The sequence below is a fragment of the Dendrobates tinctorius genome, unplaced genomic scaffold, assembly GCF_039654945.1.
Source record: "Dendrobates tinctorius isolate UK_male_01 unplaced genomic scaffold, ASM3965494v1 ptg000016l, whole genome shotgun sequence".
In the NCBI taxonomy this organism is placed as follows: domain Eukaryota; kingdom Metazoa; phylum Chordata; class Amphibia; order Anura; family Dendrobatidae; genus Dendrobates; species Dendrobates tinctorius.
This window is the reverse complement of record NW_027361684.1, coordinates 71,110,316-71,137,325: the sequence shown is the minus strand read 5'-3', so window position 1 is coordinate 71,137,325 and position 27,010 is coordinate 71,110,316.

Here is a 27,010-nt window from a genome sequence, read left to right as displayed (position 1 = left end):
ATTCACTATCTCCATCCGTCCCTCACTCCCTCAAGATGGCTGGACCATCATGGTAAATACACCATTGTAAATACACACCGGTACTTTGTATCTCCCCCACCTCATTGTAGATTGTCAGCTCTCATGAGCAGGGTTATCTTATTTTGCTTTAATTATTGTATTGTTAACATTGTGACTTATGACTTATGTTTGGAACTGTTAAATTGTAAAGTGCTGCGGAATATGTTGGCGCTATATAAATAAAGTTTATTATTATTATTATTAGAAGTGACATGCTGCGGAAATGAACCCACAGCTAATCCGCGCAGATTTTTCCTCAGCATGTGCACAGCATTTTTCACATTCCATTGACTTTAATGGTACTGTACAACATAGCAGAATCTGCTGCGGACCGGCAGAGCCAAATCCGCGCTAGAATCCACAATATGTGCACATACCCTAAGAGATCTATTCTTTCTATCCAGAAACCACTATATATTCACTCTTTAACAGAATTTGAGATCTGTAGTTGAATACTCAGGTGAAATCAAAATCACTTATTTCTAATTGCAAATTTGTTTATTTGCAAAATGTTCAAACTTTCTGCTTTTTGAAATAACTAATCAAGCAATAACAATATAAAAAGCTAAATACAACTAATATGACAAGAGGTTTTTCCAAATTCAGCACAAAATGCTACTTTTGATGACTACTGCAGTATCAGAATTATTTAACCCCTTCATGATAAAAGTCATTAGTACCTATCTCCTTTTCTTTTTGTGTGATATGTTTCGCACAAATCATAACAAGCAGTCTCCGTCTGCTAGATCAGAGTAGAAATGAACGAACGTGGGTCGCCCTCCCAGGGCTGTGGGGTACTCGGTACCGGGCCGGTCTCTCAGAGGGGAATGTCACAGCAGCGGTGACCCAGTCCGTGGCCCTGGGCGCCCATGTAAAAGGGGGGGTGAAGTGATGGAATAAAGTTTCTGAGTGATTCATGACGCCACCTGTGGTGTTCGGCAATGAAGGTGTTAAGCCGACGCTGCAGACAGATCCTCTGGGACAGATGGTGGGGTGCAGCAATGATGGTGTAGCCCTCCACAGGCAGGGCTGTAGTCCCAGGGAAGAGTAGATGAAAAGGGTAGGTGTTGAGGAAGAGGGTGCAATGTCTGGCACAGAGATGTAGCAGTGCTGAAGAAGTTGCAGAAAGTAGGCAAGGACACAGCGGAATGTAGTTTCTTTACCTTTACTTTGTAAGTGCAGTCCAGGGTCCAGATTACAGATGGTACAGGAGCTGATTAGCCTGAAAGCAACTCAGGAATCTCTCTATGCAGATAGGTTGTGTAGTCTCCTTCCTAGCGCTTACTTGAGGTACATGCAGTACTGTGTTACACTGAAGTTCCTCCTTCTTCTTCCCTCTCAGATCTACCTCGTATAGCAGACAGCTGTAGCCTTCTATCTCTTCTCTTGGCTCACCCGTTGCTGTTGTGCCTCCGAGTCTTAGGTGGGAATAGAGCATTTACAGCTTCCTATACCTCTGGTTTCTATTACAGGACCTTCAGTATCCATACAACCGTGGAGATCAGGCTCCAGATCTTGCACTCCAGTTGGGAAGGAGCTCTCAACTCTGCTCAGTCTCCCAGCTTCTCTTTCCACGTCTACACACTTCGGCCTCCTCACACTAACTAACTAATTTCCCCTCCTGGCCCCCAGAGAGAAGCTCTTCCCCTTAGCATTGGTTCAGAGCTCCCTCTGCTGGCCTGGAGTGGGAACTATGTTGCATGTTATGGTTAACTGCTAGAGAGACCCTTCATTGCTTCCAAGCCTGACTGTTGTGAGTTCATTCTCACCATTTGTGAGTTCCCCTTCTGGACTCCTTCTGGTGGTGATGGGAGGTGGTGCGGCTGGTTTGATCGGTGGAGATCTGCCACCTGAGATGAAGATGAAGATTGGATCTCAGGATTCTCAGATTGGATTTAAGACAGCCGACGCCCTATTCAGTTGCTGGTGATTCCTTCTGGCTTGTCAGCTCTTGGTTTTCAGCTCTTCTCCAGTCATCAAAAGCTAAGTTTTTCTACTAATGTTCACACTTGATTTTGTTAGTCTATTCAGTTTTTTGTGTGGTCTGCCAGCCCCGGCTGGGGGCTGAGCTGAATTTCCACTCTTATTTATCAGTATTTTGCCAATTGGCTTTTTGTCCCCTACTAGTTCGGTCTCTTTTTGCTCTGTCTCAGAATATTTCAGAGTGCTGATATAGTGGGAGAAGTCTAGTGACTTCAGGGTTAATTTTGCTATCAGAAGTGTTGGACATTATTTTGTAGGTTTTTTTGCAGGTTGCAGATAGTGTCTTTCCTTTCCTTTCCTGTCTAGTTAGTTTGGGCCCCATCGTTTGCTCAGCCTATTTTCCTGCCTGTGTTTGTGACTTCATCTTGTTTCACCGTCAATACATGTGTGGGGGCTATCTATTCCTTTGGGGTCTGCTCTGGAGCAGTTAGTTTTCCCTTTTCTTGCTTTAGGCTTATGTAGTTCTCCGGCCATGGCGAGGCGTCTAGGTTCATCGTTGGCACGCTCCACGGCTACTGCTAGTTGCGTGGTAAGATCAGGGATCTGCAATCTACATAGTTACCAACCACTCTGTTTTCTGTGGCTTAGCTTGTTTGCTTTTTCTCCATGGTGATCCATTCATAACACCTGACATCACCCTCCCTGGAGGAAGGCAATGCCAGTGTGGCGACCATACTCCTGGGGACGCCACATTCCCCCTTAGTGCAATTCAGTACTCCTGGACTGATGAAAAACAACATATGAATATATAAGCAAATGAACAATTATAAATGTACAAGATTTAGAAAAGAAAAATTAAAAATACAAAAACCAAAAGCTCCAAAAATAGTCCTGTGATGATTAGGCCATGCGTCAATGTCCATGGTCCATTCCTGGGCAAATGGTGAACTATGTACAAAAGAAGTTATTGATCACACCTAGTCCTGTGGCCCAACTGTCCATTGAAACAAACTGGAAAATTCAAAAAGGGAATTTCTGTAGGCACAAAACTTAAACGTTACATATATACATACAATTTAACATTTACATGAACTAATTTATACACGATATCTGAGGGGTGGAATATCTTGGGTACTACAGACAGACCTACTTAGCACTGGTGTTGTTGGGGATCTCACTGGTTGTCTGGTGCTAACCACTGGGGTAGCGTGTACTGTACTGGCTACAATACTGGTGGTTCTGCGTAGCACAGAGATACTAGATTTTCTATGACCACTTCTACTCACTGTGGGTAAACTGGGTAGTAGCTGTCTGTGAACTCAGACTCACCATGGGAATGACAGATTCACCACTGGCAGGGCGAGGATTCTCTGGCTCCACTGCCAGTGTGGCATCTGCTACCGGAACTTCCTGATTTTCAGAGTTCTCTTGAGTCACTTCTTGTACTACCAGTTTGGGAAAGGTCAAAACTGGCACCACTATGGCATTATTTGCTCGAGTCCAATTGGCAGGGAATTCTCCAAGTACAGTGCTGACCTTTTCTTCTTCCTCTATGGGTTGGATGTTGTTTTGCTCTTCCATTCTTCCTTTTAACTGGTCAGGGCACAATTTCAAATGATCCATTTATACTGCTGCTGAGGTTTCTCCCCCATCCTTACTGATAAGGCACACCTTGGTGTGATCGAAGTTTGATGGTAAGATGGTGTAGGGTTCAGCTTCCCATTGGTCATCTAATTTATGCATCCTCCTCTTCCTTTTAAGGACTTGTTTTCCTGGTGACAAGGGGACTGCAGGTGCATGTTGATTGTAGTTCTTCTCCTGTTTTTGTCTTGCCTGAGCTAGACTCTCTTCTACACACTCTTGTACTTTTCGATACTGTTGCTGCCTCTCTGTGTCCCAGACAGCATCTGGTGCCGTCACCTCAGGTGTAAGGACTCCCATATCCAAATCAATAGGCAGCTTGCCAGGTCTCACTCTCATTAGGTAGGCTGGAGTGCAGTTGGTGGAATTCACAGGAATGTGATTGTAGAGGTCAACCAGATCTGGCAACTTTTCTGGCCACAGATTCCTCTCTTCCAAAGGCAAGGTCTTCAGTAGGTCAATCACCACCTGGTTCATCTTTTCACACATGCCATTGGTCTGTGGATGGTACGGTGTCGTCCTGATCTTCTTGCAACCGTACAAGTTACAGAATTCCTGGAACACTTCTGCCTCAAAAGCTGGACCTTGATCTGTAAGCACTCGCTCGGGATATCCGTGTGGTCGACAAAAGTGCTGTTGGAATGCTCTGGCTGCTGTACTGGCTGTTTGATCCTTGACAGGTACAACGACCAAGAATCTTGAGTAGTGGTCAACAATGGTAAGAGCATAAATGTAGCCTGAACAGCTTGGGACTAGCTTCACATGGTCCAGGGCTACCAACTTGAGTGGTTGTTTAGTTACTATTGGCTGCAAAGGAGCTTGCTGGCTGTTACGGTCCTTTCTGCGCAGGTTGCATTGTCCACACTCCCGGCACCAACTTTCAAAGGCTTTCCTCATACCAGCCCAGTAAAATCTCTCCCAGAGCAAGGCTTCCAACTTCTTCCATCTGAAGTGTCCAGCTCCATTGTGGTATGCTTCCAAGACCATTGATGCCTCCCTGTTTGGGACTATCAACTGCCAGACCAGCTCATGAGTGTGGGCATTGATACTCCTCCGGCACAGCTTTCCTTCATAGATGAACAGCCGGCTTCTTTCCTTCCACAACTGCTTGGTTTCCTCAGGAGCATCTGACTCTGGGCGTGAGTCAGCTTGTTGACAGTAGCTCCTTTACCAGGCGGACTGTGGGGTCGCTATCCTGCGTTTCTGCCCAGTCATGATGAGGCAATGGATTTAGGGTGGCCTCTTTCAAGCCAGACCCTTTGTTTCTCACTCCTTGGGCATGTTGGGCCGCAATTGGCCGGTGGAAGGCAGGTAACTCGATTTCTTCAAGTGCCTCAGGGTCTTCTCCTGCATCTGGCAGATTAGGCTTTCTGGACAGTGCATCAGCTTTGGCATTCTTGTGCCCTGCTCAGTACTTGATGGTGAATTCATAGTTAGACAGCCGAGCCATCCATCGCTGCTCCAGTGCACCTAGTTTGGCAATTTCCAAGTGAGTCAAAGGGTTGTTGTCCGTGAAGATGGTAAACTTGACTGCAGCTAGGTAATGCTTGAATCATTCAGTCACAGCCAGACTATGGCAAGGAACTCCAGCTTAAAGGAACTGTAGTTGTCAGGGTTCCTTTCAGTGGGACGAAGCTTCCTGCTGGCGTAGGAGATCACTCTTTCTTTGCCATTCTGTACCTGTGACAGTACTGCTCGCAGTCCCACGTTGCTGGCATCAGTATACAACACAAAGGGTTGGTCATAATCTGGGTAGGCATGAACTTCATCTCCTGTGAGAGCCATCTTCAGTCGAGTGAAGGACCTCTCCAGCTCCTCATTCCATTCGAATGTAGGACTCTGCTTTCTGGCCTTCTTGGGATGACCCACCAGAAGATTTTGCATAGGAGTGGCTATCTCAGTGAAGTCTTTGATGAACCTTCGGTATTAGCCTACCAGCCCGAGGAATTGACGTACTTCATGGAGGTTGCTGGGCTTCTGCCAGTCCCGGATGACTGTGACTTTGTCAGGATCCGATGACACACCTTCTGCACTCACTACATGACCAAGGTACTGAACCTTGGGCTTCAGGAGGTGGCATTTGGAAGGCTTCACCTTCAGGCCAAAGTTGAACAAGGCTTCAAACACCTCAGCCAGGTGCTTCATATGGTCTTCATAAGTCTTGGAGAAAACAATGACATCATCAAGGTACAACAGGACTGTCTCGAAGTTCTTGTGCCCAAGACAGAATTCCATTAGCCGTTGGAATGTCCCTAGAGTGGTGCAGAGCCCGAATGGCATATAGTTGAACTCACAGAGACCCATTGGGGTGGTAAACGTTGTTTTCTCCTTGTCTGCCTCTGCCACAGGAACCTGCCAGTACCCACTAGTGAGATCTAAGGTGGAAAAATAATTAGCAGTTTTAAGTGCAGCTAATGACTCCTCAATTCTGGGTAATGGGTAGGCATCTTTATGTATAATGCTGTTAATTTTTCTGTAATCAACACACATTCTCATGGTACCATCTTTCTTTTTCACAAAGACTATTGGGGCTGTCCAAGGGCTACAACTGTCTCTGATCACCCCAGCCTCCTTCATTTCCCGCAACATTCTTTTGGCACATTGATATTGTGTTGGGGGTATAGGCCGGTACCTTTCTTTAATGGGCGGATGATCTCCAGTGGGGATATGGTGTTGAACCCCTTTTGCCTTCCCAAAGTCTAGAGGGTGTTTACTGAATACCCGCTCATACTCCTGAGTCACTCGGTAAACCCCATTCTTTTGGTATGAAGGGGTGGAGTCAGTTCCCACCTGCAGCTGCTGACACCACTCCTCCAGCTGCTTTACAGAGCCATTGTCCTTCACCCGGTCGGATGAGACCAAGGGCTCTGCTGCCGGTATTGCATTGTTACTGACAGTAAGGAGCTTAGCAACTGTGGCATACCGAGGTATTGTGGCCTCCTCCCCACAATTCAAGAGGCGTACAGGTACCCTCCCTTTATGGACATCAACTACCCCTCTGGCTGTCAGGACAGTGGGCCTGCTATCAGAGTACACTGGTTCTACCATTGCCTGGTAATCTTTTCTTCTGAGGCCTATGGCTGCCCGGCACCAAATCAACATTTCACATCTGGGGGGTATTGCAATTGGGAAAAATCACTCACTCTGATGCTGCCAATTTCTCCGCCAGAGAGTTCTACCTGCTGTCTTTGCATCAGGGCCTTGATCTCCTTCTGCAGGACTCGTTGTTCACTGGAACCAGCAATCTCAGCCACCTGTTGCAACAAGAATGGGTGATAGACATCTTCATGTGGAAGCCAAATAATCAATGATTATAATGGCCATGAACAAATGATCAATAATATATATTGTATATCATGATCCACATAATAATTTGAACAGTATAGGAAAAACTGCACATTTAATAGCAAAAACCCAAAGAGAACAGCAGTCAGAAGATCCATAAAATGTAATATTTTATTGAATAATGTTTAAAAAAACATATATATATATTATGGACATACAATGTATTGATGGGGAGGAACAGAAAATACGGACATAAAGTGGTCATGAGACCAGCCACACTGCAGACACAGCACCAGGCAACAGCAATAATAGTTACAAAATACTGATGGTAAGTCAGAGACACATAGAAAAATGATGATCTTGTAGCAAGGAGTGTTATTAAAACATCACCATGTAGCAAGTGCTACTGCCCTTGTATAGATAACAAAAGATCCCTGATGGTTAAAACATACATAGTAACCAAACCGTTGCTCAAAGAGCAACGTAAATAGAATAGCTAGTAGCTACATACATGTACCTGGAAACAGTGGTGGCAGTGGGGTCGGTCCAGTCCGAGTAAGTAGGTCATAGTTGTCACCTGTGAGCCAGTGTCCAGCAAAGCGTTCATGGGGATGCCGTCAATCACCACTGGGAGGACATGCAGTACTGCGTTATACTGAAGTTCCTCCTTCTTGTTCCCTCTCAGAGCTACCTCGTATAGCAGACAGCTGAAGCCTTCTATCTCTTCTCTTGGCTCACCCGTTGCTGTTGTGCCTCCGAGTCTTAGGTGGGAATAGAGCATTTACAGCTTCCTATTCCTCTGGTTTCTGTTGCAGGACCTTCAGTATCCATACAACCGTGGAGACCAGGCTCCAGATCTTGCGCTCCAACTGGGAATGAGCTCTCAACTCTGCTCAGTCTCCCAGCTTCTCTCTCCATGTCTACGCACTTCGGCCTCCTCACACTAACTAACTAATTTCCCCTCATGACCCCTAGAAAGAAGCTCTTCCACTTAGTATTGATTCAGAGCTCCCTCTGCTGGCCTGGAGTGGGAACTATATTGCATGTTATGGTTAACTGCTAGAGAGACCCTTCATTGCTTCCAAGCCTGACATCACCCTCCATGGTGGAAGGCAATGCCAGTGTGACAACCATACTCCTGGGGGCGCCACATTCGTGTTCGGAAAACATTCGTCAGTGTCAAATTCGGCACAAATGTAGCATATTCAGATTTGTGTTTGCTTTCACAAGCATTTTTAAGCAAAGTCAGCAAAAGTCAGTCACCTCATTGTGTTTCCACTAATGCTTTTGTTGTTACTTTGGCTATGATAGTAGTGCTGTATGATGAGTGGGCGGGAGCATGAGTTCGAGGGGAGGTTGGGTGTGTCAAGGTCAGAGGAGCATGTGGAGAGGTTACAGCAGCTGCAATCTTTTTTTTCTTCCCTTAACTGTTTGTGGGTTGATTCCGGCAACCAATCCAGGCACAGAAACAATCCACAATATCATGACACAAGTTCTTCTGTGATTAGTTGCCAAAGTCACATGTCCCTGGCCATATAAAAAATGGACATCTTGTTTTGCTGGTGCCATTTGCTCAGTGTCACAGTGCAGACAGGTCGCTCATGCCCTAGTGCTGGTGCTGAAAGTGAACTTATCCTGAGTGAAATCTATCTTCCAGCAACAAAGTAGATTGTGAAAAAACTGTGTGGCAGTCTCTGGAAGCCACATTTGCTATTCCAAATCATTTGTCCTAACACTGTGTTTCAGTGGCAAATCAGAAGGTCAGATTTCCATGTAAAAGTCATTAGGCCTACTATAGTGGTGCAACCATGAGGCCCAATAAGTTACTCCAAATCGTTTGTGCTAAAACTGTGTTTCAGTGGAAAATCAGAAGACCAGTTTTCCACTTAAAAATCGCTAGGCATTACACTGTTGTTTAAGCACGCTATCTAAGAAAATAAATAGGGATTGTTAATTTAGTGACCGGTAACTGACAGCTGTGGGTCTAAGGTTGTCTCATCCAAAGACCACAGACAACATATGTTACTAGCTGGCCTACCTGTCGCGTCCGTCTGCAAGTCTGGGCTGCAGACAGACAGCGCCCCGAGTAGCACCGACACCCTTTACCCCTATACAGGGATCTGGATTTACTGCAGAGCCCAGGAAGCACTGTCTGAACAGGAGCAGAGTGCCAAAGCAGAACGGTCGCAATAGAAAACCAGGAAGTGAGCCAAAAATGGAGTCGGAAACCAGGCGAGCAGTGGAGGTACAGAAACGGCAGGCAGAGGCAGAGTCGAGAGTCCAGGCAGAGGTCAAAAACCGGGAGAGTAGCAGAGGTACAAAATCGTCAGGCAGTAGAGGGGGTCAGGAATCCAGGCCAAGGTCAGCGTCAGTAATCGGGAGAAATGCAAGGTACAAAAACGGCAGGCAACAGAGTAGTCAGAAGTTCAGGCTGAGGTCGGAGTTAACGATAGGCAATCTCAAGTAACACGTAGGGGAACCAAGAATATATCCGGCGGCTTGCAAGCCCAGTCCCAAGGTATTTGAGGGATCAGGTCGTCCCTCACAGGCTCCCGGGCTGGTGATGTCATCAGGACCGCCCCCAGGACCAGACCTGATGATGATGCACCAGCCCCTTCATGACTGACAGAGGAGCGGAGTCTGCGTCCAGTAGACGCCTGCGCAGAAGCCCTTTCATTGTTGCCGCCCTCACTCGGGCGCGAGCCACGGCGCCTCCTAGTGGTTGAGGGCGGAACAGCAGGCCCCGAGATCGATGACGACATGTCAGTCCGGCGTCTCCTGGTGGCCGAGGCCTGGACAGCAGGCCCCGAGCCCGAGGGTGGCGTGACAGTCCTTCGCCTCCTAGTGGCTGAGGGTGGAACAGCCAGCCCCGAGTCTGACGGCGACGTGACAGTACCCCCTTCTCCAGGAGGGGCCTCCGAACCCTCAAAACCCGGTTTGTCAGGGTGAAGGAGATGAAATCTCCTAATTAATGCCTTGGCATGGATGTTCCTTGCGGGGACCCAGGACCTCTCCTCCGGGCCATAGCCCTTCCAGTGTACAAGATACTGTATGGAGTCTCTCACAAGGCGGGAGTCAAGGATAGCCTGGACTTCATACTCCAAGGACCCTCCGACCGAAACAGGAGGAGGAGGGGACTGGACAGGGTGAATTGGGGAGCGATACAGTTTGAGGAGAGACTTGTGGAACATGTTAGGTAATTTAAATGACTGTGGAAGTTTCAAACGGAAGGCTACCGGGTTAACCACTTCTATAATTTCATATGGGCCGATAAATCTGGGACCCAGTTTGGCAGACGGTACTTTCAGTTTGATGTTTTTTGTATAAAGCCAAACCTTGTCCCCAACCCCCAAGTGTGGCCCCTTGGACCGTCGTTTGTTTGCAGCTGAAGCCTGTCTAACCTGAGCCCCTTTCAAATTCGTATTTACTTCAGACCATATTGTTTTCAAGCGATGTATGTTTTTCTCTACCCCAGGGAGCTTCGACAACCTAGCTGAGAACGACCCAAAGCGCGGATGCAATCCAAGGTTACAAAAAAAAGGGGTAGTTTTAATGGAGTCCTGGTAGCGATTATTTAAGGCAAACTCAGCCAATGGCAGATGTTCTACCCAATCGGACTGGTGTCCTGACACGTAACAACGGAGGTATTGCTCCAGAGCTTGATTAGCTCGTTCGGTTTGCCCATTGGTTTCGGGGTGGTAGGCCAAGGAGAAGGATAACTCAACACTGATGCGTTTACAGAACGCCCTCCAGAACTGGGTACCTCTGTCGGACACAATATTTGACGGAACACCATGAAGACATACAATGTGCACAAGGAACAATTTGCTCAAGGTTTCGGAGTTAGGTAAGCCAGACAGGGGAATAAAATGGCACTGTTTGCTGAACCTGTCTACCTCCACCCAGATACATGTTTTCCCATCTGAGGTCGGCAGGTCTGTGATGAAGTCCATGGAGATGTGGGTCCATGGACTCTCAGGGGTGGGCAAGGACTGAAGCCAGCCAGCAGGGCGATTATGGGGGGGATTTGGCGTGGGCACAGACTTCACATGCTGAAACATAGTTCTTACAGTCCTTGACCACCGTCGGCCACCAAAAGTTCCTAGTTACCAACCTGGTGGTATTATTGAGCCCAGGATGGCCTGCCAGAACAGAGTCATGTGACTCTTTAAGAACTTGAAGGCGAAAGGAATTCGGAACGAACAATTTTTTGGAGGTGTAGTGTCAGGAGCTCATTCCGGAGACCTATGGATCTCCTCCAGAAGGTCCAAGGAAACTGCCGACACGACGATCCCATTGGCTAATATCGGAACGGGTTCACAGTCTTCGGCTTGTGTGGGGCAAAAACTGCGAGAGAGGGCATCGGCCCTCACATTTTTCGTACCAGGGCGAAAGGTGATTACAAAATCGAACCTTGAAAAGAACAAGGCCCACCTGGCCTGCCTGGAATTCAGTCTTTTAGCTGACTCCAGGTAGGTCAGGTTTTTGTGGTCTGTAATGACGGTGACCTTGTGTTTGGCGCCTTCGAGAAAGTGACGCCATTCCTCGAAGTCCCATTTTATTGCTAGTAATTCCCGATTCCCAATATCATAGTTCTTCTCTGTGGCAGAGAACTTTCGGGAAAAAAAAGCACATGGGCGCAGCTGAGTGAGGGCTGCCGTGCCTTGCGATAGCACTGCTCCCACTCCAACATCGGAGGCATCCACCTCCACAATAAATGGTCAGGTTGTACTAAAACCGGGTTGGCCACAAAGCATTCTTTTAACGTAGAAAATGCTTGAATGGCCTCGGGATTCCAGTTGGCCACGTCCGCCCCCTTCCGGGTTAGATCCGTGAGTGGCTTGGCAATCTCAGAAAAACTCCTGATAAACTTACAGTAGTAATTGGCAAATCCCAAAAATCGCTGCAGTGCTTTCAGCGATTTGGGTTGCACCCACGCCTTAATAGGTTGGATCTTGGCAGGATCCATGCGGAACCCCCTGCCTGAGACCATGCCTGAGACCAAAAATTGTACCAACTCAGCGAAAAAGACACATTTCTCCAACTTAGCAAACAAGGAGTTCTCCCGCAGTCTCTGCAGTACTGAACGGACGTGTTGAGCATGTGTCACAGGGTCAGTGGAGTAAATCAAAATGTCATCCAAGTACACAACGACATACACACCACAGATGTCCCTGAAAATATCGTTAACAAAGTGCTGAAACACTGCAGGAGCATTACTGAGTCCGAAAGGCATTACTAGGTACTCAAAGTGACCAAGAGGTGTATTAAACGCTGTCTTCCATTCATCGCCGTCTCTTATGCGGATTAGATTGTATGCCCCCCGGAGGTCAAGTTTAGTAAACCAACGGGCTCCAATTAGCTGATTAAAAAGATCAGGGATGAGTGGAAGCGGGTACTGGTTCTTTATAGTGATTGCGTTTAATTCCCGGTAGTCAATGCAGGGTCTGGGACCACCATCTTTCTTCTCTACAAAGAAGAACCCGGCTCCAACTGGTGAAATGGATGGTCTAATGAACCCCTTTCTTAAGCTATCCGCTATGTACTCATTCATGGCCTGACGCTCTGGACCAGAGAGATTAAATATTCTCCCTTTTGGAAGACGGGCATCTGGAATTAGGTTTATAGGACAATCATACACTCTGTGGGGTGGTAGTTTCTCAGACTCTATAACGGAAAAGACATCTCCATAATCCCTGAGAGCAAACGGTATGAAGGGGTGTTTTTTTAGCATGGTTTGATTTACTGCTACAGACATGCAATTATCCTGGCATTGCGAACTCCAGCGCACCACATCACCCAGGTGCCAGTCAATGACAGGGTTATGTTGACGTAGCCACGGCATCCCCAAAATGACTGCAGAAGATAGATTGTCCAACACAAAAAAGGAAATAAGCTCAGTATGTAGTGCTCCTACTGACATAGTTATCTTAGCAGTAACAAATTTAACCCCCTCCTGAATAATGGATGTGCCATTAATAGCCGTGGTTTTAATTGGAATATTAAGTTTCAGTAGTGGGACACCAAGTTTTTTAGCAGCAAAAGAGTCCATAAAATTCCCTTCAGACCCGCTATCGACATAGGCTTTTAAACACAGAGAATCCTGACCAAAATACAACGAAATAGGTAGTAAAACTTTGGCCGCATCTGCGGGCAATACCTGAGCCTCTGCGCAACCATAGCCAGAGCTGCTCAGAAGCTGATGTTCCCGGGGTATGGACCTCTCACGTTCAGCTTTGTCCCTGGAGTCTCCTAACTGCAGCATGCTCGAGCAGGAAGGTGAGACTGATCCTCCAGGCTGTATACTGAGGCTTAGTAACAGGTGTTTTAGGCCAACAATCAGCTCAGGCAAGAGAGGAAAGAAAAAAAAATTCAGAGAAACTGTCTTTATATACTCACAGTCCAGCAGTTTATCCTGTAGTCCGTAGTCCACCCTCTCTCAGTACAGCAGCCAGCTCACAGTCCCGCAGTTGTGGTCACATAAAAGAACATTTCCTCCTACACATGGCAAAGATAAGAGCTTAAACTCCAGCTTCACCAATCTCTTGGCCACGAAATTCTGCCATTCCACCTGGTAAACAAAGACGGTTTCCGAAAGTTGATGGCCATCGCAGTCCCCCAGTACCAGGTTCCCAGTTGCCATTACTTCTCAAAGAAAGTTGTGCCTGCACTACACCACCATGTCACCAAAAATGTCTCCGTTTCTCTGAAAAATTCTATGTTCACCAGGGTTCATTTAATCACTGACATCAGGATGAGCAAACATGGGCAGGAGCATTACATCTGGGCTCTGGGTGACTTTGGTTGCTATGGGGGCAGGCAGTCAAGGGGCTGCTCCACAAGTCTTTGAATCCCCTAGGCTTGCAGGACAATCCTCTGTATCTAACAGCTCCTCCACTTGTTCTGCCTCCTCCATGTCTTTTATGGCCTCCTGTGCATCAACCGCTCCCTTAATCAGATATGTGTTCCAACAGTGCAGTTAGAATCTCCCGCACCTCTGTACTGTGCAGCCATGGCTCATTGCAATCAGGCAGTGTTTAAATTAATATGCCTTGGAGATCGCAGTCACACAGCTCAAGAGTTGTGGACAGCTATCCAGGATGAGATAGAGCAATGGCTGTCTCCACTAAACCTGAAGCCAGGGAAGGTCATGTGCGATAATGGTGCAAACCTGGTGGTGGCCCTACACTGAGGCAACCTTGCACACATTACTTGCATGGCTCACATCCTCAACCTGGTGGTACAGCAATTTCTACACCACTGTCCTGGCCTGGATGCGCTGCTGAAGAAAGCACGATCACTGTGTGCTCACATCTGACGATTGCACTCCGCAGGTCATGAACTTGCATCACTTCAGAGGTATTTTAGCCTACCGGTTAACCATTTGAGTAGTGATGTTCTGACATGGTGAAATTCCACTTTGCACATGTTTTCGTGGCTGTGGCAGCAGCGATGAGCCCTGGTGCAGCACATCATTTTGCATAGCCAACACAATCTGGACTTAATGCAAATCAAGCTTGTAAAGTGGGCATAGGTGAAGGACCTCTGCACAGTTTTGAAATGGCTACTAAGATGGTTAGTGCTGATGATGCCTTCATCAGCATCACTATTCTGGTTATCTACATGCTGGTGCACACTTTGAATATTCTGCAAGAGGAGGTGATGGTCGCAGAGGAAAGCATAGAAGGATGCAGAAGGGATAGCAATCTCTCAAATTTCCAGACTGTCATGGCACAGGCGGGTGCCATGGGAGGGTGGCTTACAGGAATCAAGGGGTCTCATGGTACCAGACAAACTGATAGTGAAGAAACAGGAGCCAAGGAACAAATAGAGGAGGATGAGGTGATGGACGCGCAACAGTGAGAATATGAAGAGAATATTGATACATTCTCTGTTTTCCATGGTTGGAGGGAGGGGATGGAAGAAGCAACCTTGAGTATTATCTCACCACCAACACAGCATAGAACTGAACATCATGGAAGCAACCAACACATGAGTGCCTTCTCGCCTTCAAAACGATGCCCGTATCCTTCTTGTTAGAAATAGTGCTGACTACTGGGTGTCATGATCCATGCTGGATCCGGACTGAGTTAAAGCACAGGTAACCTTTTTTTCTGTGCTTAGGTTTGGTTTTTGCCCCAGTGGCCACAAGTGTTATTGCACTTGATGTTTTCTTTGCTTAAAGATAGTTTTGCCCTGGTGGCCAGTTTGGTCATTGCACTTGATGTTTTCTTTGCTTAGAGATAGTTTGGCCCCCGGTGGCCATTATGGTCTTTGCACTGGTGTTTTTAGTTCTAGTTTGCCCCCAGTGGTGGTTAGTGTAATTGCATGGGAATAACTAAGAGGTGTGTCTGCTCAATAAAGGTGTGTCAGTAGTGCTCACTCATGTTGGTGATATTATTATTGGTCTCTTGCTACCAGCCTGGGTGAAGAAAGGAGGGAGCTGGAGGAGAGTCCAGGGGGGCTCATTCGGAGTCCTGGAGTGGCAGCTATAGTGTCAGCGAGGAGTTCGTGTAAAGCATGATGGAGTGGCAGCTATGGTGTCAGTGAAGAATTCTTGCAAAGCTTGGTGGAGTGGCAGCTATGGTGTAGAGCTGCACTCGGTTTGCTGGACTCTGTTACTGGAAAGTTGCACTCAGGTGTTGGACTCGGTTGCTGGACAGCTGCATTCAGGTGCTGGACTCTGTTGCTCCAAGGCGGCACTCAGTGCTGGACGCTGTTGCAGTAAAGCTGCACCCAGGTGTGGACACGGTTGGAGGAAGATGCACTTAGGTGTTGGACTCTGTTGCCAGGAGCAAGTGCATCGGAGCAAAGCTAAGTGTTCCCCTGTTTGTCACTTTTCCTCATATTGGTGTTAGTGCAGTGGTGGGATTAGTTTCTGCACCGTCCATTACATTAGTAAGGGATATGTGCAGGGCGAGCTAGGGTCACAGGTTCCTGTGCATCTCCCGGTGCGAAACCGGCATAGGGAACGTTAGGAGTGTGAGGGACACTGTATACTAGTATACGACATGCTGATGGTCTGAGAGCTGTGGAATTTTTTCTAAACACTTCTAGTATGTCAACAGGTTTGCAATGTTTCATATTGGAGATGCTGGAATTTGCACTCACGCACAATTTTTTCGTGTTTAAGGGGTCCTTCTTCCTGCAGACCCAGGGGACAGCCATGGGAGCGGCCTATGCGCCCTCTTATGCTAATCTGTTCCTGGGTCTGTGGGAGAGGGACCTCTTCCAGTCAGATCTACATACATCTTTGGACCGCGTCCTTTTATGGACGATGTACATAGATGACGTGTTCCTGATCTGGCAGGGTTCCAGCTGTTTGCTGGGACAATTTTTTCAGCAGCTTAATGATAACACGTTTAACATCAGGTTGACCTTTGCGGACAATGAGAACAAAATTTAATTTTTGGATGTTCTACTAAGGAGGGATGGCCATGATATGATGCAGACTGATATCTTCAGGAAACCAACTTCTACGAACTCGTTGTTGCATGCCTCCTCCTCACACCCCAATTATATGATTAGATCAGTAACGGTAGGACAATTTTTGCGCTTAAGGCGTATCTGCTCGACAGATGTTGATTATGATTTACAGGCCGAGGACCTAAAACAGCAATTCCGAGAGAGGGTTTACAGTCATAGATCAATTAAAAAAGCGTACAATCGTGCAAAATATAGTACGTGTAATTCCCTATTGTACAAGACTGAGGATTTTCCATCTAAATTGGATCAATTGAGATTTGTAACCACCTTCCATTCCCAATCAGATAGGGTTAGGAAGATACTGGAAAAGTCCTAGCCTATCTTGTTGGCAGATCCAATAATGGCCAAAATATTACCTAAAAAGCCCAGGATTGCATATCGTAAGGCAAAGAACTTACGGGGATATTTAATTAGGAGCCACTATGAGACTAATCCACCGCTGACATTTTTGAGTGGCGGTACTCCACGAACAGGGTGTTTTACCTGTGGACAATGTGTGGCTTGTGTCAATATCGATCGAAGTGATACATTCACGGACTCATCAGGTATTAAGGTGTTTAAAATCAAAAAGAGAATCACCTGCTTATCGAAATATGTGATATACTATGCTACCTGTCCTTGCTCCCTGATCTATGTGGGATTGACCACACGTCAGCTGAAAGTTAGGGTTAGGGAGCACATGCTGGGTTTACAAGCTGCGGCGAGTGAAAAGGATATTTCTGTGCTTAAGACCATACCAAAGCACTTTAAGTTATATCACCAATGCGATAGCAAGTCATTCAGAGTCAAAGGGATTGATAGTTTGGATTTTGGTATTCGGGGAGGCAGGGTTTCACAACGTTTGGCCCAGTGTGAGGCAAGATGGATATGGACCTTAAATACGGTCCATCCAAACGGGCTAAACGAGTGCCTTAATTTTGCGTCATTTTTATGATCACCCGCTGGCTGTATTGCTTAGTGCATTTAGTCATCCACGTTTACGTGGTTGTTTTTAATTGACTGTTATTAATTTTTATTTTTTTAATGTATTTTGTATTTTAGGCCTTAAGTTTCCCATACTGTGTTACATCAGGAGCCGTATCCGGGGAACATCTACATCTAGATCTACGAGGGCTATATACCAGCATGATATAGTTATAGTGTATTATATACTTGTATATTTGTTATACTTGTAAAACTATAGTCTTATGATAGTCAATGAGCCACTAGAGGTAATTTATGGGGTAAACTATGTAGTTATCTATAGGGATATATGCCTTTATTACCTTTCTATGTAAGACAAATATGTATTATATTGCCTTTATTTTATGAAGGTAAATTGGACGGATTCATTGAATTCACCTGTCTTACATCATATGCTTTATTGGGCTGCTGCTCGGGACATTTTACATTGTATAATCTATATCTGATATTAAGGAGGTATTATTATCATTAATTTTTGACATCTGTAATGATATGCCTAAGTATGGATATGTATCTGTATTGATGTGTCTAATGTTATATATGTGGCCAATGTGGCTTAATTGTATGTACACCTTTATCGATATGTTCATTACAATGCGTATATACGGCTATTCTATGTATTTAATGTGCCCCCTTGGTATCTTTAAATTGATTATGTGGTATGATCGCCTTTAGGTCCCCCATAAGCATTATGGACTATATGTTACTATCAGCACCTCCTATACTAATTATCATAGATTATAGTTTGGCCCAAGTGAGCTGTCCTGACCAGCACGCATGCGTGTCATGGTCTGGGGCTGTGACGCGGTTTCCGGCGTCTGTGGTCGATGTGTTGCCATGGTGTCTATGATGCCATGGCGCGCACTGATTGACGCTGGCGCCGCTTCGCATCCCTGCTCGGCATGACTGTGGATGCGTCATTTCCGGTCAGACTTCCAGTCTACGGCCTTTTTAAACTTCCTGGTCTTGATGTTAGTCATGCCCCCTGATGAAGGACGAGCATCCGAAACGTGCATCGGGACAGACGCGCGGACCCCCTGGGACTCTACCTACCGACCTATTTTGGTAAGATTTCACCGCCATGGACTTTTGGCATCATGCTGCCCTTTTGGGTCAGATAGGGTCCTGTGTATTGAACTAGCGGTTATATGATAGAGCAGGACTGGCTTAATGGCCAGAGTTATACTGCAGTTATCTTGGTATGGTAGGATGATGTAGGCACCTATATTTTACATCATTAGACCTACTTTTGAATGGCAATTACTTGATATGCATGATGTAGTTATACAATGGTTTAATACAGCACCCTAAGTATACATGTATCTACATCTACTTATAGTGTTATATTGATGTTGTGATATGCCATTAGGGCTGGTCTTATTATAGATAAACATAGTAAACAAGATTTATGTGAAGTATGAAGGAATTTAGGTGTCTATAGATTTATTTTCTATATATGAATTTGGTTTGATTTGGATTATACCATTGGAGTTTCTGAGGGGGGTCTGCTACGCTTTCCATGTTGCGTGGGTTGTTCTATAAGTACTACTCAAACACTGTCTTTGTCCTGTTCTATATACCTGTCTTAATAAAGATATTTATATTTTTGTACTGGATCTGTAGTCGCATACTAGTGGTTTTTTCCACCCCTGTTTTCATAAGTGTTTCTAGAGATGGATCTATATTTAGGTCCCACATAACAATGGAGACATCCAGGTGTAATATATTATGCCGGGAATATGTTCTCTTAGTTTGATTATGTTTATGAGTATTTCTGTTAACTCAGGGGAGTGCAGGAGGTATCCAACCCCCCGTTCCCTATCGCAGGGCCCACTGTTGTTAACTGTTTCCCTCCCCCCTTTGTCTTGTTGTATTAGTTACCGGCCATACCCTGGCACCTCATGCATGGCTCTTTGCTGCCTACTTGTGTGCCATTATAACAGATTCTACTGTGTGTCAATTGATCAGTTAACTACATGTGTTACTATGCTTTCATTTTTCTATCAATAGTAGTCTATAAAACTGATATTTGTGCTGAGTGTGGCTGGAATTAAAAAAAAAATTGGTGATGTTGCATTAGGTGTGAGGTTTCCCAGCTGCGAAGGCTTATGCCACTTCCTTAACCACCAGGTTCTCATTAAAACTTAAATTCCAAGCTCGAAATGATGGGCCAGAGCCTGATACCTTATGCATGGCCCATGGCTGAATGCGCCTGTGCCATTTTCAATTTTTTACTGTGGGTCAATTGATGTCACTTTTCCTGATGTCTGCCCCTACTTTTAGCTGTTTTGGAATCTATGCATTTGTTTTTGCCCCCCATTGAATCTAATGGTGTTTGGGTACGTTCATCGAACCGTTTGGCGAACTGTTCAGCGAATGGAAGTCCATTCGGCGAATCAGAACTGAACCTTGAAAGGTTCGATCACCTCTAGATCAGAGAACTCTTGCAATTAAAGATGGAGCATGCGGAGGGCTGGAATATTGGTGACAAATTCAAGATAAAAGTCACATAATGAGCAGAAAAAAGCATTGTTATAATTATTATCATTCAATTTAACACATACAAGATAGCAGCGTCTGACTGCTCCTACTCTGGCACTGAGGAAAAGCACTTCATTTTTAATGTGTTTATTTCTTCTGGCAGAACAGGAGTTAATCGGCCATGTTGGAAATCACTGTGCTCACAGCTGAACTCTGTTATCCAGTCATTTCCTCTTAATAATCTGGGCTCTTTTACAAATCCTTGTCAGAGCAAGTAATTGCTGCATGGCTAATGGAGGAAGAGGAGTTCATATGAGTAGGAGAGTGGGATGAGTTATCTGTGAATGTTGTTTGGTTTGTATGTGTGGTAATTCTCAATACTTCTCTATTTTTGTTTATTCCCCTACCTCCACACCCTTGTGCATTCCTCTGTTATATATGAATGAATATTTTATATGCCTGGTGTTTTCTGTTAACCCTTGTTTGTGTTGCCTTTTTTGTCGGTTTGGTGTACTACGGTGCACAATAGCGCCCCTCTTCCCTTGGTGGAGGAAGAGAACAGACATATAGCTAACTCAAGAGATAAGGCAAGGGTGGAGGCTCCGGCATTTCCACCTTCAGAAATATACTGGGGAGTAGGGCAAGCTAGGTCGCCCCCAAGTGTTAGGGACAGGGAAGGAGCCCTTGGTCCCGAGTCACCCGGCAGCTGTGTGATGGCAATCAGTATTTCTTTAAAATTATATTTAAGGGAAGCTTGCCCAAATAGCACAGGAGGTAGTTATACCCTAAAGAATAGGCATTAATAAATATGTATTTTGGTCATGCTGAATTCCTTCTGGCTATGATCGCTGAACTCCTGTCGTATCTTATATAATTTATCTTCTATATTTTACAGATTGTAACTATTCTATAAATTTTTTCTTTCACTAAAATTGCTTCAACTGTTGCAGCACTGAAATGTGAGATGACTATGTGTGATCTGTATTTAATATTAAAGTACAAAAACATATGCTGATTAAAGCCCCTTTCACGTGTCAGGTTTTGGCGTCAGTCATAATCTGTCGGCTCGACGGATCGATGGATCTGTCACAGATTGTGAAAAACTGATGCATCAGATCCGTTTTTTGCCGTATCCAACTGCCCTACCTGGTAATAATAAATGGAGCATGCTCAGTTTAAAAAAACAGAATTCGTCTCTGGATTCCATCATTTGACGGACAGCGACGGATCCGGCACCCATAGGCTCCCATTCTAGCAAATGACGGACGGCGCCGGGTCCGTCGCTGTCTGACTATTTGACGGAGACAAAAAACGTTACTTTTTCCTTCATCTCCGGCCGCCGGACACAAAATTTGTGACTGATCCGGTGAACGACAGATGAAATGTGAGGCCATCCGTCGCAATCTGTCGCTAATACAAGTCTATGAGAAAAAACGGATCCGACGTCATCCTTTGCCAGATCGTTTTTTTTTTTTCAAAAATTGCCGGATTGCGACTGATGTAAAAAAACTGATATGTGAAAGCAGCCTAAAAGAATAGTCCATTCTTGTATGGGCTTGGGATTTAGATGTAAGTATGCAAATAGTATTCAGAACAAAAACTTGTCACCTGTGAAATTAGCATTCTGAAAGGTAACATGACTTTTCTGAAAAATAATACAATACATAGATATATTCCAAATGGCAGCTCCTTTGCAGTATGAAATAATATGGGCTAATTACTGAAGACAGCCATGTCCTCAAATGATGTAACCTACAACTATGTTTCTTTCCCTTACAATTTAAGTAACAGATTTTCTTTAATTGGCGCAGTAATCAGGTGATATTTAGTGTAGATAAAATTAATCTGCTTGTTAGACCACAAACTTCAGATGTACAAAAGAGATCCTTGAACAACTGGATGTCATTAGGAAAGAGCAAAAATTACTAAATTACTAAAATCATAGTCGATACAGTAGTTGCACAGAAAGCTAGTCTGTTTTTACAATTTCTTCTACCTCCGTCTAACATACACATATTAAAAGATATTTTCTTTTCCCATCTCGCATACTTACACAATAACTTAAATTTCTACTGTGATATTACAATATAGAAAAGTATAATGCTTCCTTCAGGGCAATTTGATTACAAGACAAATCGAGCATGAAAAAGACTGTTCCACTCTGATAAAATTCTTGTTAAGCTGTTGGGCCATTTATATCGCAACCCATTATCTGTCAACTCTTGAACTTTTTCTATTTTCTTCTGTTGTAGTGGTCCATAATAACCGAAGTTTCAAGGCTATAAGTAGCACATTTTGTTTTGGAAGTGCAGTATAATCTTTGATCACTACAGACATTTCCGCTATGATAGGAATTTTTCTTTACTAAAATGAAATGTATCACATTTAATCAATAATATACAGCTCTGGCAAAATTTAAAGGGAATCTGTCACCTACCCTTTGGCGGGCGATGAAAACGAGGTCGGTCCGGTCCGATGGGCGGTGTTCCCAATGTGTGCCGCCTCCCCATCCTTGCCCGCCGTCCGCAGGTTATTGCTGAATTGGAGTAGGTTCACACTATTTTTTGCGCGTGCGCTAAGCATTCATAGCTATCGCATGTGCAGTATGCTTTGCCCAACTGCGGGCAAAGCTGAAAAGCCGTACTGCGCATGCGCCGGTTAACTAAGCCCCGGAACACAGCAAAATACTTCCGGGGCTTAGTTAACCGGCGCATGCTTAGTCCGACTTTACGGCTTTGCCTGCAGTTGGGCAAAGCATACTGCACGTGCGGTAGCTATGAATGCTTAGCGCACGCGTAAAAAATGGCGTGAACCTACTCCAATTCAGCAATAACCTGTGGACGGCGGGCAAGGATGGGGAGGCGGCACACATCGGGAACACCGCACATCGGACCGGACCGACCTCGTTTTCATCGCCCGCCAAAGGGTAGGTGACAGATTCTCTTTAAGAGACCACTGTCAAATGTTCAGTTTGTCTGATTTTTCTCTTTATAGGTATGTTTTTGAGTAAAATGTCCATTTTTGTAATTGTCCATTGTCCATATTCAGACAACATATCTCCAAATTTCCAAGCAATAAATTTTGTATTTTTTTCTGACAAATAAAAATGGTCAAAATTAAAAAAACAACAACATAGTAACATAGTTATTAACATTGAAGGAAGACTTTAAGTCCATCTAGTTATCCTATCCTAACTTGCCTTAAAGGGAAGGTGACATCCAAAAAAATTTTTTTCAGCATTTGAAAAAATGTAAAGAATTAATGTTTTCATTTTCTTAAAAAATATTATCATTTGCTTTTAATTTTGTAAAATATGAAAAATAATTTTAAAAAGTTTGGAATTTCCACTTGTTAACACTAGGGGGAGCAGCTACTGAAGTTTGGCACAAAAACCTAGTGCAACTAGCTCACATTACTGCACTGGAGTAAATATGGGCGGAGTCTGCTGACATGTGTGTGATGTCACTCCTCTCCTCCCCTTCTGGGTGTTTGCTAAGGGAAAAGAGAGGATGACATCTAGGAACACAGTGAACCGCCATTTTGATGGGGCCTGCAAAGTTACTGACGGTCTTTTCATGTAAAGTCTGGATCAGAACAGGCCATCAATCAGCAGAAATGTTTCCTGGATTTCTTTGGAGCAGACAAGCAGACGGTCCATCCATGTGTATAAAACACAGCGCTCTATGTACAATCCCTGGCACCGAACAGGGTGTCTCCCATAGACCAGCACACTGCTCTCCTAAAATACTCTGTGCTGCTGTCACACTGCTCCTTCCACCATACATCAGGCCCCTGTCGCCTCGCTTTCACACATCGCCAGGACAGGATCTGAGGAGAGGAATGGGGTCTTTGGTTACTGAGGATGGCAGGCAGCAAGGATTCTGGGAGCAGGGAGACAGCAGCACAGAGTATTTCAGGAGAGCAGTATCACACGGGATAGGATTAAGGGCCTGTCACACTAAGAGATATCGCTAGCAATATCGCTATAACTTGTGACATTATAGCGATATTGCTAGCGATATCGCTATGCGTGATACTTACCTACGACCCGCTCCCCCACTGGTTATCGCTGATCGCGCGAGAACGTTCAGGACCGTTTCTCATCGTCAGATTCCTGCGGCGCTTCCTGCTGTGATGACGAGCGACGTGTGGAGCCGGGCGGGAGGACGCAGGATCGCCTGGTGTGACAGGTAAGTAGCGATCCCCGTCCCCAGCGATGTCGCTAGTGAGATCTGCCTGTGTGGCAGCTCACTAGTGACCACTTAGCGATGCACCAGCGATCCTGACCGCGTCATATCGCTGGACGGGATCGCTGGTGCATCGCTAAGTGTGACAGTACCTTCAGATACACGGCTCAGCAGTCAGTATCACACAGGAGGATTAGATACATGGCTCAGCAGTCAGTATCACACAGGAGGATTAGATACACAGCTCACCAGACAGTATCACACAGGAGAGGATTAGATACACGGCTCAGCAGACAGTATCACACAGGAAAGGATTAGCTACACGGCTTAGCACACAGTATCACACAGAATAGGATTAGATACACAGCTCAGCAGACAGTATCACACAGGAGAGGATTAGATACACGGCTCAGCACACAGTATCACACAGGAGAGGATTAGATACACAGCTCAGCAGACAGTATCACACAGGAGAGGATTAGATACACGGCTCAGCAGTCAGTATCACACAGGATAGGATTAGATACACAGCTCAGCAGTCAGCATCACACATGATAGGATTAGATACATGGCTCAGCAGACAGTATCACAGGAGAGGATTAGATACATAGCTCAGCAGTCAGTATCACACAGGAGAGGATTAGATACATGGCTCAGCACACAGTATCACACAGGAGAGGATTAGATACACGGCTCAGCAGACAGTATCACACAGGATAGGATTAGATACATAGCTCAGCAGTCAGTATCACACAGGAGAGGATTAGATACACGGCTCAGCAGTCAGTATCACACAGGAGAGGATTAGATACACAGCTCACCAGACAGTATCACACAGGAGAGGATTAGATACACAGATCAGCAGTCAGTATCACACAGGAGAGGATTAGATACACGGCTCAGCAGTCAGTATCACACAGGAGAGGATTAGATACACAGATCAGCAGTCAGTATCACACAGGATAGGATTAGATACACGGCTCAGCAGTCAGTATCACACAGGAGAGGATTAGATACATGGCTCAGCAGTCAGTATCACACAGGAGAGGATTAGATACATAGCTCAGAAGTCAGTATCACACAGGATAGGATTAGATACATGGCTCAGCAGTCAGTATCACACAGGAGAGGATTAGATACACAGCTCAGCACACAGTATCACACAGGAGAGGATTAGATACATGGCTCAGCAGTCAGTATCACACAGGATAGGATTAGATACACAGCTCACCAGACAGTATCACACAGGATAGGATTAGATACACAGCTCAGCAGTCAGTATCACACAGGATAGGATTAGATACACGGCTCAGCAGTCAGTATCACACAGGATAGGATTAGATACATGGCTCAGCAGTCAGTATCACACAGGAGAGGATTAGATACACGGCTCAGCAGTCAGTATCACACAGGAGAGGATTAGATACATGGCTCAGCAGTCAGTATCACACAGGAGAGGATTAGATACACGGTTCAGCAGTCAGTATCACACAGGAGAGGATTAGATACACGGCTTAGCACACAGTATCACACAGAATAGGATTAGATACACAGCTCAGCAGACAGTATCACACAGGAGAGGATTAGATACACAGCTCAGCAGACAGTATCACACAGGAGAGGATTAGATACACGGCTCAGCACACAGTATCACACAGGAGAGGATTAGATACACGGCTCAGCAGACAGTATCACACAGGAGAGGATTAAATACACGGCTCAGCAGTCAGTATCACACAGGATAGGATTAGATACACGGCTCAGCAGTCAGTATCACACAGGATAGGATTAGATACACGGCTCAGCAGACAGTATCACAGGAGAGGATTAGATACATAGCTCAGCAGTCAGTATCACACAGGAGAGGATTAGATACATGGCTCAGCACACAGTATCACACAGGAGAGGATTAGATACACGGCTCAGCAGACAGTATCACACAGGAGAGGATTAGATACATAGCTCAGCAGTCAGTATCACACAGGAGAGGATTAGATACACGGCTCAGCACACAGGAGAGGATTAGATACATAGCTCAGAAGTCAGTATCACACAGGATAGGATTAGATACACGGCTCAGCAGTCAGTATCACACAGGAGAGGATTAGATACACAGCTCACCAGACAGTATCACACAGGAGAGGATTAGATACACAGATCAGCAGTCAGTATCACACAGGAGAGGATTAGATACACGTCTCAGCAGTCAGTATCACACAGGAGAGGATTAGATACACAGATCAGCAGTCAGTATCACACAGGATAGGATTAGATACACGGCTCAGCAGTCAGTATCACACAGGAGAGGATTAGATACACGGCTCAGCAGTCAGTATCACACAGGAGAGGATTAGATACATAGCTCAGAAGTCAGTATCACACAGGATAGGATTAGATACACGGCTCAGCAGTCAGTATCACACAGGAGAGGATTAGATACACAGCTCACCAGACAGTATCACACAGGAGAGGATTAGATACACGGCTCAGCAGTCAGTATCACACAGGATAGGATTAGATACACAGCTCACCAGACAGTATCACACAGGAGAGGATTAGATACACAGCTCAGCAGTCAGTATCACACAGGATAGGATTAGGTACACGGCTCAGCAGTCAGTATCACACAGGATAGGATTAGATACACGACTTAGCAGTCAGTATCACACAGGAGAGGATTAGATACACGGCTCAGCAGTCAGTATCACACAGGAGAGGATTAGATACACGGCTCAGCAGTCAGTATCACACAGGATAGGATTAGATACACGGCTCAGCAGTCAGTATCACACAGGATAGGATTAGATACACAGCTCAGCAGTCAGTATCACACAGGAGAGGATTAGATGTCCAGCAGATTGCCAAGTGTTTTGAAACAGCAGGGAGCAGCTCCTCCTATGTTTTGCAGGGGCAGCAGCTGGTCGGGTGATTTGGAAAGAGCAGCTCGGTCTCCAGCAGCTCGTCCTGGTTCCTCTCTTACAGCT